A 13,787-nucleotide genomic window follows, 5' to 3' on the forward strand; every position below is an offset into this window, starting at 1 on the left:
TCACCCAGTCACCCCTCAGGCCCTCACCAAGTGGAAAATGACAGACAGAGAAATTTTGGTTATATACTTGTAATCTTAACAAATCACCCTTAAAAATTAGAATTACGTTACCGAATTCAACCAAAGGGCCTTTAGCCTGGTGTTAGTCAAGGTGAACCCTTGATCAACAAAATGCGAATATGTGTGGCTGTGTGTGAGATTTTGTCTTTCTTAAAAAACCTTATTAAAAAGAAGACATATAGCAAGAAACATGTTCACCGAGCCTGGGAGGACGAGTGTTTAACTCATACACGCAAGGTTGGAAAACTCAGAATCGACTCGGAGAAAGGGGTGGGTCCAGAGTTTTGGAGATTCGGACTTGACTAGAGGACTACCCGGATTGGAATTTTGTATATAAACATAATTTAGAACTTTAAGAATATATTAGAAACTTCGAACTTACATAATTGTTAAAATAACAACATAATACTTCTGATAAGCCTCAAATTGTACATGTTTTCCTACACCGAATTGGACGTTTTGTACTAGTTTTATAGCCGTTTATACTTGTTTTGTGGTGCGTTATGGTATTTGCTAGTGGTTTCAGGCCTACAGCAGGTATATTGCTCCCAAATGGTAGAAAATAGCTCAGAAGTCGTCCATGTGCAATAACGGAAGAAGAACGAAGCTGAATCGGCAACTCCAGGCAGACCTCGCGGCGCGAGGAGAGTGCCCTAGCGGCGCTAGTTGAGGAAGTTCAAGACAGAACTTTAACCTGTACGAGATAGCGGCGCAATCCAGTGTGTTCAACCCAGTAGCGGCGCGAGGAGGACCCCTAGCGGCGCGATTTTTGCTGCTTTTCGGACAGAAATGCTCAAGGACACCTCTAGCGGCGCGACCCAAGTCCCTAGCGGCGCGAGATCGATCTGACATCACCATTTTCTCTCTCCTGGGGTATAAATACCATCCACCATTCCACCCAAACCCTAGTCTTGGACATTTTAGCTCACACCCTTATACTTCAGCCGTTTTTCCAAGGTTTTCAAGAGTTTTTTACTACTCCAACATCATTTGAAGACTTGAAGACTAATTTTAGCTACTGTTACTCATTTGAAGTGAAACAATTAGTTATGGTTGCATAGTATTTTGAATTCAAGTTGGTTTTACTTAACAATTTGTCAAGATCTTAATGAAGTGATTTCTTCTACTTAAATTTATGTTCTTGGTCATATTTGTGTTCTTCAATAGTGGTACTAGTTGAATGCAAGTATTATTTTAGTTGTTTGTCTATGAACAACTTTTGCTAGGTCATGGTATGATAGTAAAGAATATAAGTTTAATAGAAATTACTTTGTTAAGTGAATTTAACGGTTGGTGGTACCACGTTTCTTTCACAAAGATAAAATTGTTATTTAGATAATCAAACAAACTAGTTAGTTCAAGGAATTGTAATAGGGTTGGTGGTACCACTTGTTGCAAGAAATTGGGTTGATTAAGTGATTGAGTGAATTTTACAAACGTTGTGCACCCGTTTGTGTTTTGAACTTATTACGATTATTGTCACCAACATTATTGAATTTTGAGCTTAAACCATATGCAACCTAGACTTCTTGTGTAGCGGATTCAACATAGATGGCTTTTTAATTATTCGTTACATCTCAAACTATTTTCGCATACTCTCGATTGACACCGGTTGAGTATTTCATTTATTTTACTTGTTGATTAATTAGCTTTCTGAAACGCAAAGTGACAACTCGGTCACAAACCAAACTTTCTCTTGATTTACATTTTTACAACCTTAAGTACAACATTCAGTCCTTGTGTTCGATCCTGGTCTTACCAATTAACAATATTACATACGAACGGGTACACTGCCCGTAAGTGTGTGGTAGTCAGTAAGCGGTAGATCTTGTTATAAATTATTAAACTCGATTTCACACATCAAGTTTTTGGCGCCGCTGCCAGGGACTGATTTTACGTACTTGTGGTTGAAATTTTGTGAATCGATCCTTTTTCGTGCTTTGCACGGGAAAGTTACTTGCTTTATTTTATTTTTAGTTTGCTTCATTGTACCTCAGGTGCTATTAAGGTTTTCATTTGTTGTGTTGTGATCGCAGATTATTCTCGGGTAGTGGATGAGCACTCGAGCTTCTGGGAAACCGTTAGTGAAGGCCACATCTAACCCTGACAAACTCAAAAAGCGCACCAAGCCACAAACATCACAACCGTCATCATCCGCACCCATTTACATAGACACCACTCATAGACCTAGACCCGACCACATACTTCACGAGACTTATTACGAGTCGGGAAGTACCGAGTGGGGTTACTATTCTGAAAAAGAAGAACCGACTTCCGATAAAACACTTACTCCACCTGAATCACCGAAACCGAACATTAACATGGCCGGACAACAAAATAATCCACCCGATCTTTTTAACACCAAAATCGAGGACCTACCTCGAACCATACCAACCTCTCGCCAATCCGCCATCGTTAGCCCCGCAATTGACACTTTCACCGTGAAAGGCAACTACTTGCAAATGGTTAAGGATTTATGTTTTGATGGGAGAAACAAGAGGGATCCTCATGAGCATCTCGACAAGTTTGAGATGATTTACAACTTGTTCAACTATGGGGAGAACCAAGCTAACAATGTCAAGATGAAGCTTTTTCCTATGTCTCTAGCGGGGGAAGCTCACAAATGGTTAAAAGGGTAGCACCAAATAGTTTGACCACGTGGGAGGCGGTTAGAGAAGCTTTGATTGAAAAGTTCTTTCCAGCAAATCGGGAAAGAAAACTTAGGCTTATAATCCGTTCTTTTAGGCAAGATGAGGATGAGTCCATTGTTGAAGCTTGGTTGAGAATGAAAGATCTTTTGTGGGAATGCCCCGGGCATGGGGTGAGTGATACCGAGATTGTTGGTATATTCTTGGATGGAATGAACATGGAAAGTTATGAGAAGATGGTCATGACTTGTGGGGGTAGTACTACTTATAAGACTTCTAGTGAGATTTGGAAGATGTTTGAGGATATGGCTAAGGCTCAAGTTTCTAGGTCTCCTAGTAGGGATCGTACGGATAGAAGGACACGTAGAGTAGTAGCCCGGGTTGATGGGGGAGAGACATCCGAGGTGGTTAGTGAGATTAGAGCGCTCTCGAAGCACATGGATGAAAGGTTTTCCATGGTGGAAAACAATTTTGGAGGATTAGAACGTGATGTTAAGATCATGGCCGGGGGGTGTGTTCATTGTGGTGGACCACATGATGCCGATGAATGTGATCAAATGGTTAGAGAAGACGTGAATTATGTGCACAACCAAAGAACCGGTCAATATCAACCGCTTTTCCAATGTGGTAGCAACTACCAAGGCCGTCACCAAGGTAACTCTTCAAACTCTTCTAATTCTTTTTCTAACAATCGTGGTGACAACTTTCGATATAGGTGGCAAAAGGATGACAACCAAGGACCGCCTCAACAACAACAACCACCATCACCTCCAAAGCAAGATGACAATGGGGAGGAAGGATCACCCCTCATGGCCATGATGGCAAAGTTCTTGGATAAGCAAGAAAAAAGGGAGGAGGCTCAAGAGAAGCGGAATGCTTCAATGGAGAACTATTCAAAGCTTTTGAATGATAAGATTGGGGGTTTGCATATAAAGATCGATGAGAGCAACCGGAACAACCATGCTTTGATATCTAATTTGGAAAAGAGGTTGGATAGGATGGGGAACTCTAAAAGGCAGCCGGGTACACTTCCAAGTGACACCCAACAAAACCCAAATCAAGGCCAAGGAGGGTCGTGGAGACATGGGGATGACAAGTACAAAGGACCCCAACACCGGAACCAGACCGTAAATGCAATAACTACACGGTCCGGTAAGGTAATCACTCCTCCTAAGGATAACTCTTTTGTTTCTAATGTTTCTCCTAGTGCAGAAAATTTTGATGAAGAGTTCGATGATGAAGTTGAAATGGAGTCACCACCGGTGGTGACTACTTCGGTTCCTAAAGCTACACCAATCAAGGAACTCGAAGTCAAGCCATACAAGCCAAAGGTTCCCTTTCCTCAACGCTTGAGGAAGGAAAAGCTTCAAGAACAATACAACAAGTTCTTTGACATGATCAAAACGGTGACGATCAATGTCCCACTAGTTGACCTTATTTCGAGCATGCCTAATTATGACAAGAAGAAGCTAGATGAAGCAAAGGCAACCTTTTTGAACGAAGAATGCTCGGCGGTAGTCAAAAACAAGCTTCCACCAAAGCTTGCCGATCCAGGGAGTTTTCTCATTGCTTGTTCATTTGGTACTAAATTGTCTTGTAAAGCTTTAGCCGATCTTGGGGCTAGCATCAATTTGATGCCATATTCAGTTTTTACCAAGCTTTCATTGGGGAAATTAAGGCCCACTAAGATGAGCATCCGCCTTGCGGATCATTCCTTTCAATACCCAATGGGGGTGGCCGAAAACTTGCAAGTGCAAGTAGGCAAATTTGTTTTTCTTGTTGATTTCGTGATTTTAGAAATGGAGGAGGACACCAAGGTTCCCCTCATTTTGGGCCGACCATTTTTGTACACCGCGGATGCTATCATCCGGGTAAAGGACAAGGAAATTTCCTTGGGTGTCGGGGAAGACCGTATTGTGTTTAAAATTGAAAAAGCTTTGAAACATTCTTATTCTTCCGATGACACTTGTTTTATAATTGATGTTATAGATGATGCGGTCGAGTTGGAAAAATTGGAGCTTGTAGGTGTTGAAGATGACGCAAGCGATGATAGATGGGCTAGCATTGGTGAAGGGAATGTTGCTAGTGACCAAGTTGAAGAGATTGAGAAGATCTTGGCTCTTAGCATGGATGAAACTCCATTGGATAATGAGTTTGAAGAAATTGAGGAAATCCCAAGTGGTAAGCTACCTACTTCGCTTGATAATCCTCCAACGGATTTGGAACTCAAGCCATTGCCCGATCATTTAGAATACGCTTACTTGGAAGGTACATCTCTACTCCCCGTTGTTATTTCCTCATCACTTTCGGGTGAGGAAAAGACCAAACTCATGACCATTCTAAAGGCCCATAAAAAGGCCTTTGCTTGGAAGACTTCCGATATACCCGGAATTAGTCCCGATTTTTGCAAACACAAGATAAATTTGTTTGAAAATGTAAAACCGGTGATTCAAAGGCAAAGAAGGCTTAACCCAAACATGAAAGATGTTGTAAAAAAGGAAATTGTTAAACTTCTTGATGCGGGTATCATTTTTCCAATATCGGATAGTCCATGGGTTAGCCCGGTACATTGTGTACCAAAAAAGGGAGGTATGACCATTGTTACTAATGAGAAAAATGAGTTGGTTCCAACTAGAACGGTCACCGGTTGGAGAGTTTGCATTGACTATCGTAGGTTGAATGAGGCCACCAAAAAGGACCATTTTCCTTTACCCTTTATGGACCAAATGCTTGAAAGGTTGGCGGGTAATGAGTACTTTTGTTTTCTAGATGGTTTTTCCGGTTATTTTCAAATCCCAATTGATCTGAATGATCAAGAGAAAACCACTTTTACTTGTCCTTTTGGGACCTATGCCTATAGTCGCATGCCTTTTGGTTTATGCAATGCACCGGGTACTTTTCAAAGATGCATGTTGGCCATTTTTCAAGATATGATAGAAATTTCCATGGAGGTCTTCATAGATGATTTTTCGGTGTTTGGTGAGTCCTTTGATAGTTGTTTGGCCAATTTGGATAAAATGCTTGATAGGTGTGAAAAAGCACACTTGGTGCTTAATTGGGAAAAATGCCATTTTATGGTCAAAGAGGGTATAGTTTTGGGTCACAAGGTGTCAAGGGCGGGACTTGAGGTTGACAAAGCCAAAATTGATGTCATGACTAAATTGCCTCCACCCACCAATGTGAAGTCGGTAAGAAGTTTTCTAGGTCATGCCGGGTTTTACCGGCAGTTTATCAAAGATTTTTCGAAAATCACAAGGCCTATGACTAGATTGTTGGAAAAAGATGTTGATTTTGAGTTTAATGATGAATGTCTAAACGCTTTTTCTCTTTTGAAAGACAAATTGACAAATGCTCCAATAATGACTTCACCGAATTGGTCTTTACCCTTTGAACTTATGTGCGATGCTAGTGATTATGCTTTGGGGGTCGTTCTTAGCCAAAGGGATGAGAAGCATTTTCGTCCAATCTACTTTGCTAGCAAGACCCTAAACCCCGCCCAACAAAACTACACCGTAACCGAGAAGGAATTGTTGGCGGTGGTTTATGCCTTTGATAAGTTTAGACCTTACTTGGTTTTGAATAAGACCATTGTGTTCACCGATCATTCGGCCTTGAAGTATTTGTTCAACAAGCAAGATGCCAAACCCCGCTTGCTTCGTTGGGTCTTGCTTTTGCAAGAATTTGATATCGAAATCAAAGACAAAAGTGGGGCTGAAAATGTTGCCGCCGACCATTTAAGTAGGCTCGAAAACCCTCACCTTGAGGAGTTGAAGGAGCATGAGATTAACGATTCTTTCCCCGATGAGTTTTTGATGCAGGGTGAGGACGAAGAGGCACCTTGGTATGCCGATATTGCTAATTATTTATGTGCAGGAATTTTTCCCAAGGGATGGAGTTCTCAACAAAGGAAGAAGTTCTTTTCGGAAATTAAACATTACTTTTGGGAGGAACCGTATTTGTTCAAGGTGTGTGCGGATGGTATGATAAGGAGATGTGCTTGGGGAGGTGAAACTAGAAAGATTTTGGATGAGTGTCACTATGGTCCTACCGGTGGACATTATGGAGCATCGGTAACAGGAAAGAAGGTGTTTGATGCGGGTTTCTATTGGCCCACCATTTTCAAAGAAGCTCAAACACTCGTGGAAACTTGTGATGTTTGTCAAAGGCAATGAACAATCACCAAGAGAGACGAAATGCCACAACAATCGATTCAAGTTTGTGAAGTCTTTGATGTGTGGGGAATCGACTTCATGGGTCCATTTCCACCATCAAACAAGTGTCTTTATATATTGGTTGCGGTTGATTATGTTTCCAAGTGGGCGGAAGCGAAGGCATTACCCACTAATGATGGCAAAGTGGTGATTGACTTTTTGAAGGGCTTGTTTAGCCGATTTGGTATGCCAAGGGCGTTGATTAGTGACCGGGGAACACATTTTGCCAACCATCAATTAGAAAAGGTCTTGAAGAGATATGGGGTCACTCATCGTTTCTCAACTTCTTATCACCCACAAACTAGTGGGCAAGTTGAGAACACGAACCGGGCTTTGAAGAGAATCTTAGAGAAAATGGTTGATGGAAATCCAAAGTCTTGGTCGAAGAAGCTTGATGATGCCTTATGGGCATTTAGGACCGCTTTCAAGACTCCCATTGGCACAACCCCATATAGGCTACTCTATGGGAAAACTTGTCATCTACCGGTAGAGATTGAGCACAAGGCGTTTTGGGCATTGAAGAATTGCAATATACATTTAGTAGAGGCCGGTGAGTTAAGGTTATTGCAACTTCATGAACTAGATGAGCTTAGGCATGGTGCGTATGACAACTCGTTGTTGTACAAGGAGAGGACTAAAGTTTGGCACGATAAGAAGCTTAAGAGGAAGGATTTCAAAGCAGGAGATAAAGTGTTGTTGTTCCTCTCCAAGTTCAAAATCCACCAACCAAAGCTCACATCTAGGTGGAATGGCCCGTTTGTTATCAAGCATGTGTATCCATCCGGATATGTTGAATTGTACCGAGAGAATGGAAGCTCTTTCATTGTGAACGGGCATCGTTTAAAGTTGTATAATGAAGAAGAAGTTGGGGAGGATCGAGGAGCTCCCACTTTTCGCTTAAAGAATGAGGTTTGATCGAGTCAAGCTAATGACTCGTTAATAAATAAAGCGCTTCTCGGGAGGCAACCCGTGAGTTTTTAAATTTTTTGTTGTTTTCAGTAGTTTAGGTCTGTTTTTATGTTTTCCGTTGAGATTTACAGGTGACAATTGATTGTGGATGAACCGGTGTGTGATGTGTTAAATGGTCAAAAGTCTGTCAAACAGAAGGTCGTGGCGCGAGGTAGGGTTCTCGTGGCGCTAGTTTTGAGTTTTTTTGGACAGAAATCTTTGTTTGATAATCTCGTGGCGCGAGGAGGTTTCCTAGCGACGCTACTGGGTGCCAAAAGAGAAAGTCGTGGCGCAAGGTGTATCCTCGTGGCGCGAGGTGAAGGGTTTCGAGGTCAGAAAATGTGACTGAAAGAAATAGCGGCGCGATCCACTCACTTAGCGGTGCGACTGGACTAGGTTAAGCGAGCTAGCGGCGCGAGATCTGATTTTTTGGGACAGAAAGTTCGGTCAAGGGGGATAGCAGCGCGAGTCACTCATCTCGCGGCGCGAGGTCGTCCAGGTAAGTTTCCTTTTTCCTTAAAAATAAAAATATATATATATATATATATAAATGTGAGAACACCAACCCATCCTTGGCTTAAGTTCCCGAATTCTTCAAAAGGGGAGCGACAAGCCTACTTGAATAAGTTGTGTGAAATTCAAAACTTTTATTTGGTTTCTCCTAGGACCATAGATTGGAATATGATTAGGGAAGCTGGTCTCATGGAGTACTTCGAGCAAAGAATGTTAACTGAGTTTTGGTCTGAACCAAGGGAGGAGATGGTGCAGATACCTATGTGGAAGCGAATTTTTGAATTGAGGAAAACAATTGTTAAAGAATGGTGCCAGGAGTTTTACTCTACACTCCAAGTACAAGACCTACCTATTGATGAGTTCTTGGAGGATCGGGTGATCCACTTTCGGTTGGGGGGTAGGCAGCGTCACTGTACCGTTGTTGAGTTTGGGTATCTATGTGGAATGTTCGAGGTTCCAGAAATTGAGGATGGAGCGGTATACCCGTTTGTGGACAGGAGTTCATTTCATACTTCTTCCTTTAATGATAACATGCCATTTGACGCGTATTGGTTCAGCATTTCTGGGAACAAAAAGTTTTATTCTGGGGTAAGCAAAGTGTCGGACATTCGGTCCAAGAGGTTGAAGATTCTTCATAAGATGCTCACTTACTCATTCCTCCACAGGGGAAACGCCACTGATAAGGTCATTGTTGATGATTTATGGTTGCTCAGACAGTTTGAGGAGCTCCCCACTTCTGGTTGGTTTTGTTGTGCTCCATATATTTTGGCTAGACACATGTACAGGTGTAAGGAGCATAGGTATTTATGTGGTCATTTTGTAACCAAGATGGTGGAAAGGCTCGGTTGTGATACTCCCGAGGGTCGGTCAGAGGTTACGCTTAAAGTGGAGACCACCCTTTTGGACATCAAGGAAATGAAAAAGGCAAAAATAATAAGGACCACCAACCCGAGTGATTTACACTCAGATGGGGAGCAGGAGCCGCCTGCACAGAGACCGAGGATGGACTCGCCACCTAGGGAGCAGCAGCCACCCCCTAACCTTTATCCTTCTTATGATTTTGCAGATTGGGGGAATAAGCTTGATCAGATATTGATGGAGCAGAGGCAGGTGCGAGATACTCAGGATATGCTAGTGGATGGGACACGGACGATGTGGAGCCAGGTGACCGCTTGGGTTACCAGAACGAGTATTGGAAGCCTTATATTGATCATATGATTCGACTAGACACTCCACCACCACCACCGCCTACTCGGGACTTTAGTCCTCCTCCCATCTTTATGCCTGCCAGCACTACCTTTGGTTTCTTCTGTGCACACCCTGGTCAACCCACTCCGCAGCAGCAACCCGGTTGGGTAGGTCCGAGTTCGAGTACGGCCGGGACTAGTGGGGCAGCAGGGGACGCTCCGGATATTCCCCAGTTTGGCACATACAGGCATACGAGTGGGTAGCGCTACTTGGGGCATGCTTTTGACTTTTACAGGGGTATCTTTGGTGAGCCAGCCGATCCTGATGCTGGTGATGGTGTCCCTTCTTCTCATGACATGGAGGAGAATTGATTCACTTTCTCTTCTTTCTATTTTCTGAAACTTGTTAGACATTTGCATTTTAATTTGTTTCAATTTGGCTGTAATTCCGCCGTGTAGGCGATGAGACATTGTGGATTGTTCGTTGTATTTCTTTTTATCATGAACTATCTAGGATTTCGGTATTTTGTTTATTTTGTTGTCAGGTGATTGTATGGTTGCACGTTGCAATTTTTGGAATCGCTTTTGGAATTTTTGGAACAAACAAGCGGGTTTATGCTGGCAGTCAGTTCAGCACCCACTTAAATTTTGGCTTCACTCGGAGGTTTTTCATTTTTCCTTTCTACATTTTGCATTTTTCCTCTTTTCCAATTTTGTTCACCTTAGTTATTCGTCCATTGAGGACAATGTACAACTTAAGTGTGGGGAGGGGGAATGGTAAATCGGAAAAAATGAAAATTTCTTTTGAAGTTTCCTTCTTTATTAGCATTTTGGTTATGTTTTTAAATTTTTGAGGCTATAGGTTTTGCGCAAAGACGAGAAATGAAGTTAATTTAAGATTTTGCTAATCTAGGATAGAACTTGAGATTGTTTACCTTTAGCTTTCCTTTTCTAGTGCTTGTGGCATTTCATTATTCCAAGGGGCAATAGGCTTGTTCTGAACTTCAATATAATCTAGGTTGCTTGCTAATTGTACCTTAATGATAAATCAAATGTGAATAATAGCTTCACTAGATGATGTATTGGTAGGCACCGCTTGAAGTTTTCCATTTGAATTTTGCAACTTGTGTGCGCAAAGTGCTTGAAATGTATTAAATATGCTTGTGGTAATTTGACTTAACATATGGTCTGCGCCCGTCTGTTGTCAAAAGCAGAATCCGGCCCTTAATTCTTATGTTATAGGTTGTGGCTCTAGTCATTATGTTGGGTTTTTATATCGGGGTGCCTGGGGTGCTTCAGCATCAAAACGGGTGGCATATGCGGGAACACGCGCAAAACAATTTTTTAATGGTCTAATGCTAATGTGGGCTTTGAGATTCGAATAAGTAGGTCCTTGGGGTAACTCGTTTACCTAGCTCACCTAAAGCTTTCAACTTGGGTCGAGTTGTCCGAAAGTTCGCTACACGGGTCTCATAGAAACTCACGGGTATTAAATTATAAAAAATATTTTGTTCTCGTATGTGTTAGTGTTTAGAGCATGGTCTCTGGATATGCAACCCAACCTTGAGTTCTGGTGTATGTCTCTTAACGATACTCACGTATCCGTAGCGAACCGCTGGCCGAACGCTTAAAGTGCACTTTCGTATGATCACCTAATATGTGGATAGAGTTGCAATTCTAGACCGTAGGAGTATGTTTTGTCAAGGGACTCACAAGTATACCGTAATGAAAAACCTTATGGAAAACCAAGGGCATGGGTGTTTAAGTGGACAAATATACCAATTATCATTGTGGAATATTGCTTATGTTGCCAATAATAACTTTGAAGCTCGCTAGTGGATTATAAGCTTAGTAAGAACGAGCTTAAGGTCAATTGGAACGATAGAAATGTTAAAGAGGTAAACACAAGCATAGGAAGGATTCTAATTGTAACCGAAAGATGGTTTTGCTTTAGATTAGTAGAATTTTCTGATTTCGTCTAAAACTTTGCTCATTAGTTTTTAAATGCATTTGCTTTTGGTATTCAACACCGCTTGGTAGGAAATTTCTCTCTTAACTATATTTTGTTTTGACAATTTGAGTCTTTGATTGTTTAAGTGCATACTTGCTTGAGGACAAGCAAGGTTTAAGTGTGGGGAGGTTTGATAAGCCTCAAATTGTACATGTTTCCCTGCACCGAATTGGACGTTTTGTACTAGTTTTATAGCCGTTTATACTTGTTTTGTGGTGCGTTATGGTATTTGCTAGTGGTTTCAGGCCTACAGCAGGTATATTGCTCCCAAATGGTAGAAAATAGCTCAGAAGTCGTCCATGTACAATAACGGAAGAAGAACGAAGTTGAATCGGCAACTCCAGGCAGACCTTGCGGCGCGAGGAGAGTGCCCTAGCGGCGCTAGTTGAGGAAGTTCAAGACAGAACTTTAACCTGTACGAGATAGCGGCGCGAGGTAGGAAGATAGCGGCGCGATCCAGTGTGTTCAACCCAGTAGCGGCGCGATTTTTGCTGCTTTTTGGACAGAAATGCTCAAGGACACCTCTAGTGGCGCGACCCAAGTCCCTAGCGGCGCGAGATCGATCTGACATTACCATTTTCTCTCTCCTGGGGTATAAATACCATCCACCATTCCACCCAAACCCTAGTCTTGGACATTTTAGCTCACACACTTATACTTCAGCCGTTTTTCCAAGGTTTTCAAGAGTTTTTTACTACTCCAACATCATTTGAAGACTTGAAGACTAATTTTAGCTATTGTTACTCATTGTAGCTCGATTTTAACTTCGGTTTGGATATGTTCTCTATATTTGGTACATTATGTCTTCCTTTCTATTTCAATCTTTAGCTTTTAACATTATGAGTAGCTAAATCCTTATACATCTATGAAGATGAAGTGAAACAATTAGTTATGGTTGCATAGTATTTTGAATTCAAGTTGGTTTTACTTAACAATTTGTCAAGATCTTAATGAAGTGATTTCTTCTACTTAAATTTATGTTCTTGGTCATATTTGTGTTCTTCAATAGTGGTACTAGTTGAATGCAAGTATTATTTTAGTTGTTTGTCTATGAACAACTTTTGCTAGGTCATGGTATGATAGTAAAGAATATAAGTTTAATAGAAATTACTTTGTTAAGTGAATTTAACGGTTGGTGGTACCACGTTTCTTTCACAAAGATAAAATTGTTATTTAGATAATCAAACAAACTAGTTAGTTCAAGGAATTGTAATAGGGTTGGTGGTACCACTTGTTGCAAGAAATTGGGTTGATTAGGTGATTGAGTGAATTTTACAAACGTTGTGCACCTGTTTGTGTTTTGAACTTATCACGATTATTGTCACCAACATTATTGAATTTTGAGCTTAAACCATATGCAACCTAGACTTCTTGTGTAGCGGATTCAACATAGATGGCTTTTTAATTATTCGTTACATCTCAAACTATTTTCGCATACTCTCGATTGACACCGGTTGAGTATTTCATTTATTTTACTTGTTGATTAATTAGCTTTCTGAAACGCAAAGTGACAACTCGGTCACAAACCAAACTTTCTCTTGATTTACATTTTTACAACCTTAAGTACAACATTCAGTCCTTGTGTTCGATCCTGGTCTTACCAATTAACTATATTACATACGAACGGGTACACTGCCCGTAAGTGTGTGGTAGTCAGTAAGCGGTAGATCTTGTTATAAATTATTAAACTCGATTTCACACATCACTTCTAAGCTCAAAAGTTAAACATAATATTAGTTGATAGATTCACGCTTCATCGTCATTTTGTCCGTATCAAGATTAGAGAATTGGTGACTCGGACTCGACTCAGCCAGATGGCGAGTCGGGAGTCTATTTCAAGTACTCGATGGAGTTTTACAACCTTGCTTACACGTAGGGGTGTTATCGAAGCTCGAGATCGGCTTGAAAAAAAGTGGTAGGCTCGAGCTCGACGAGCTTTCACTGTGTAGGCTCGAACTCGACTCGCTATAATTACAATACGGCTCGAGCTCGGCTCGAAAAAAGGCTCGAGCTTGGCTTGTTATATCTATAAATATGGCTCGAGCTCGACTCTAAGCTCGAAAAGCTCGATAGGACTTGATTATTCAAGTATTATATATAAAAGGGTATACATAAAATATTAAAAGCTCGAAAAGCTAGATAAGTATTCGAGCCGAGCTATGTAAAGCTGGATAAAAGCTCAACTCGATGGCAGCCCATACACGACCTA

Source organism: Erigeron canadensis, chromosome 6, assembly GCF_010389155.1.
Source record: "Erigeron canadensis isolate Cc75 chromosome 6, C_canadensis_v1, whole genome shotgun sequence".
Classification (NCBI taxonomy): Eukaryota; Viridiplantae; Streptophyta; class Magnoliopsida; order Asterales; family Asteraceae; genus Erigeron; species Erigeron canadensis.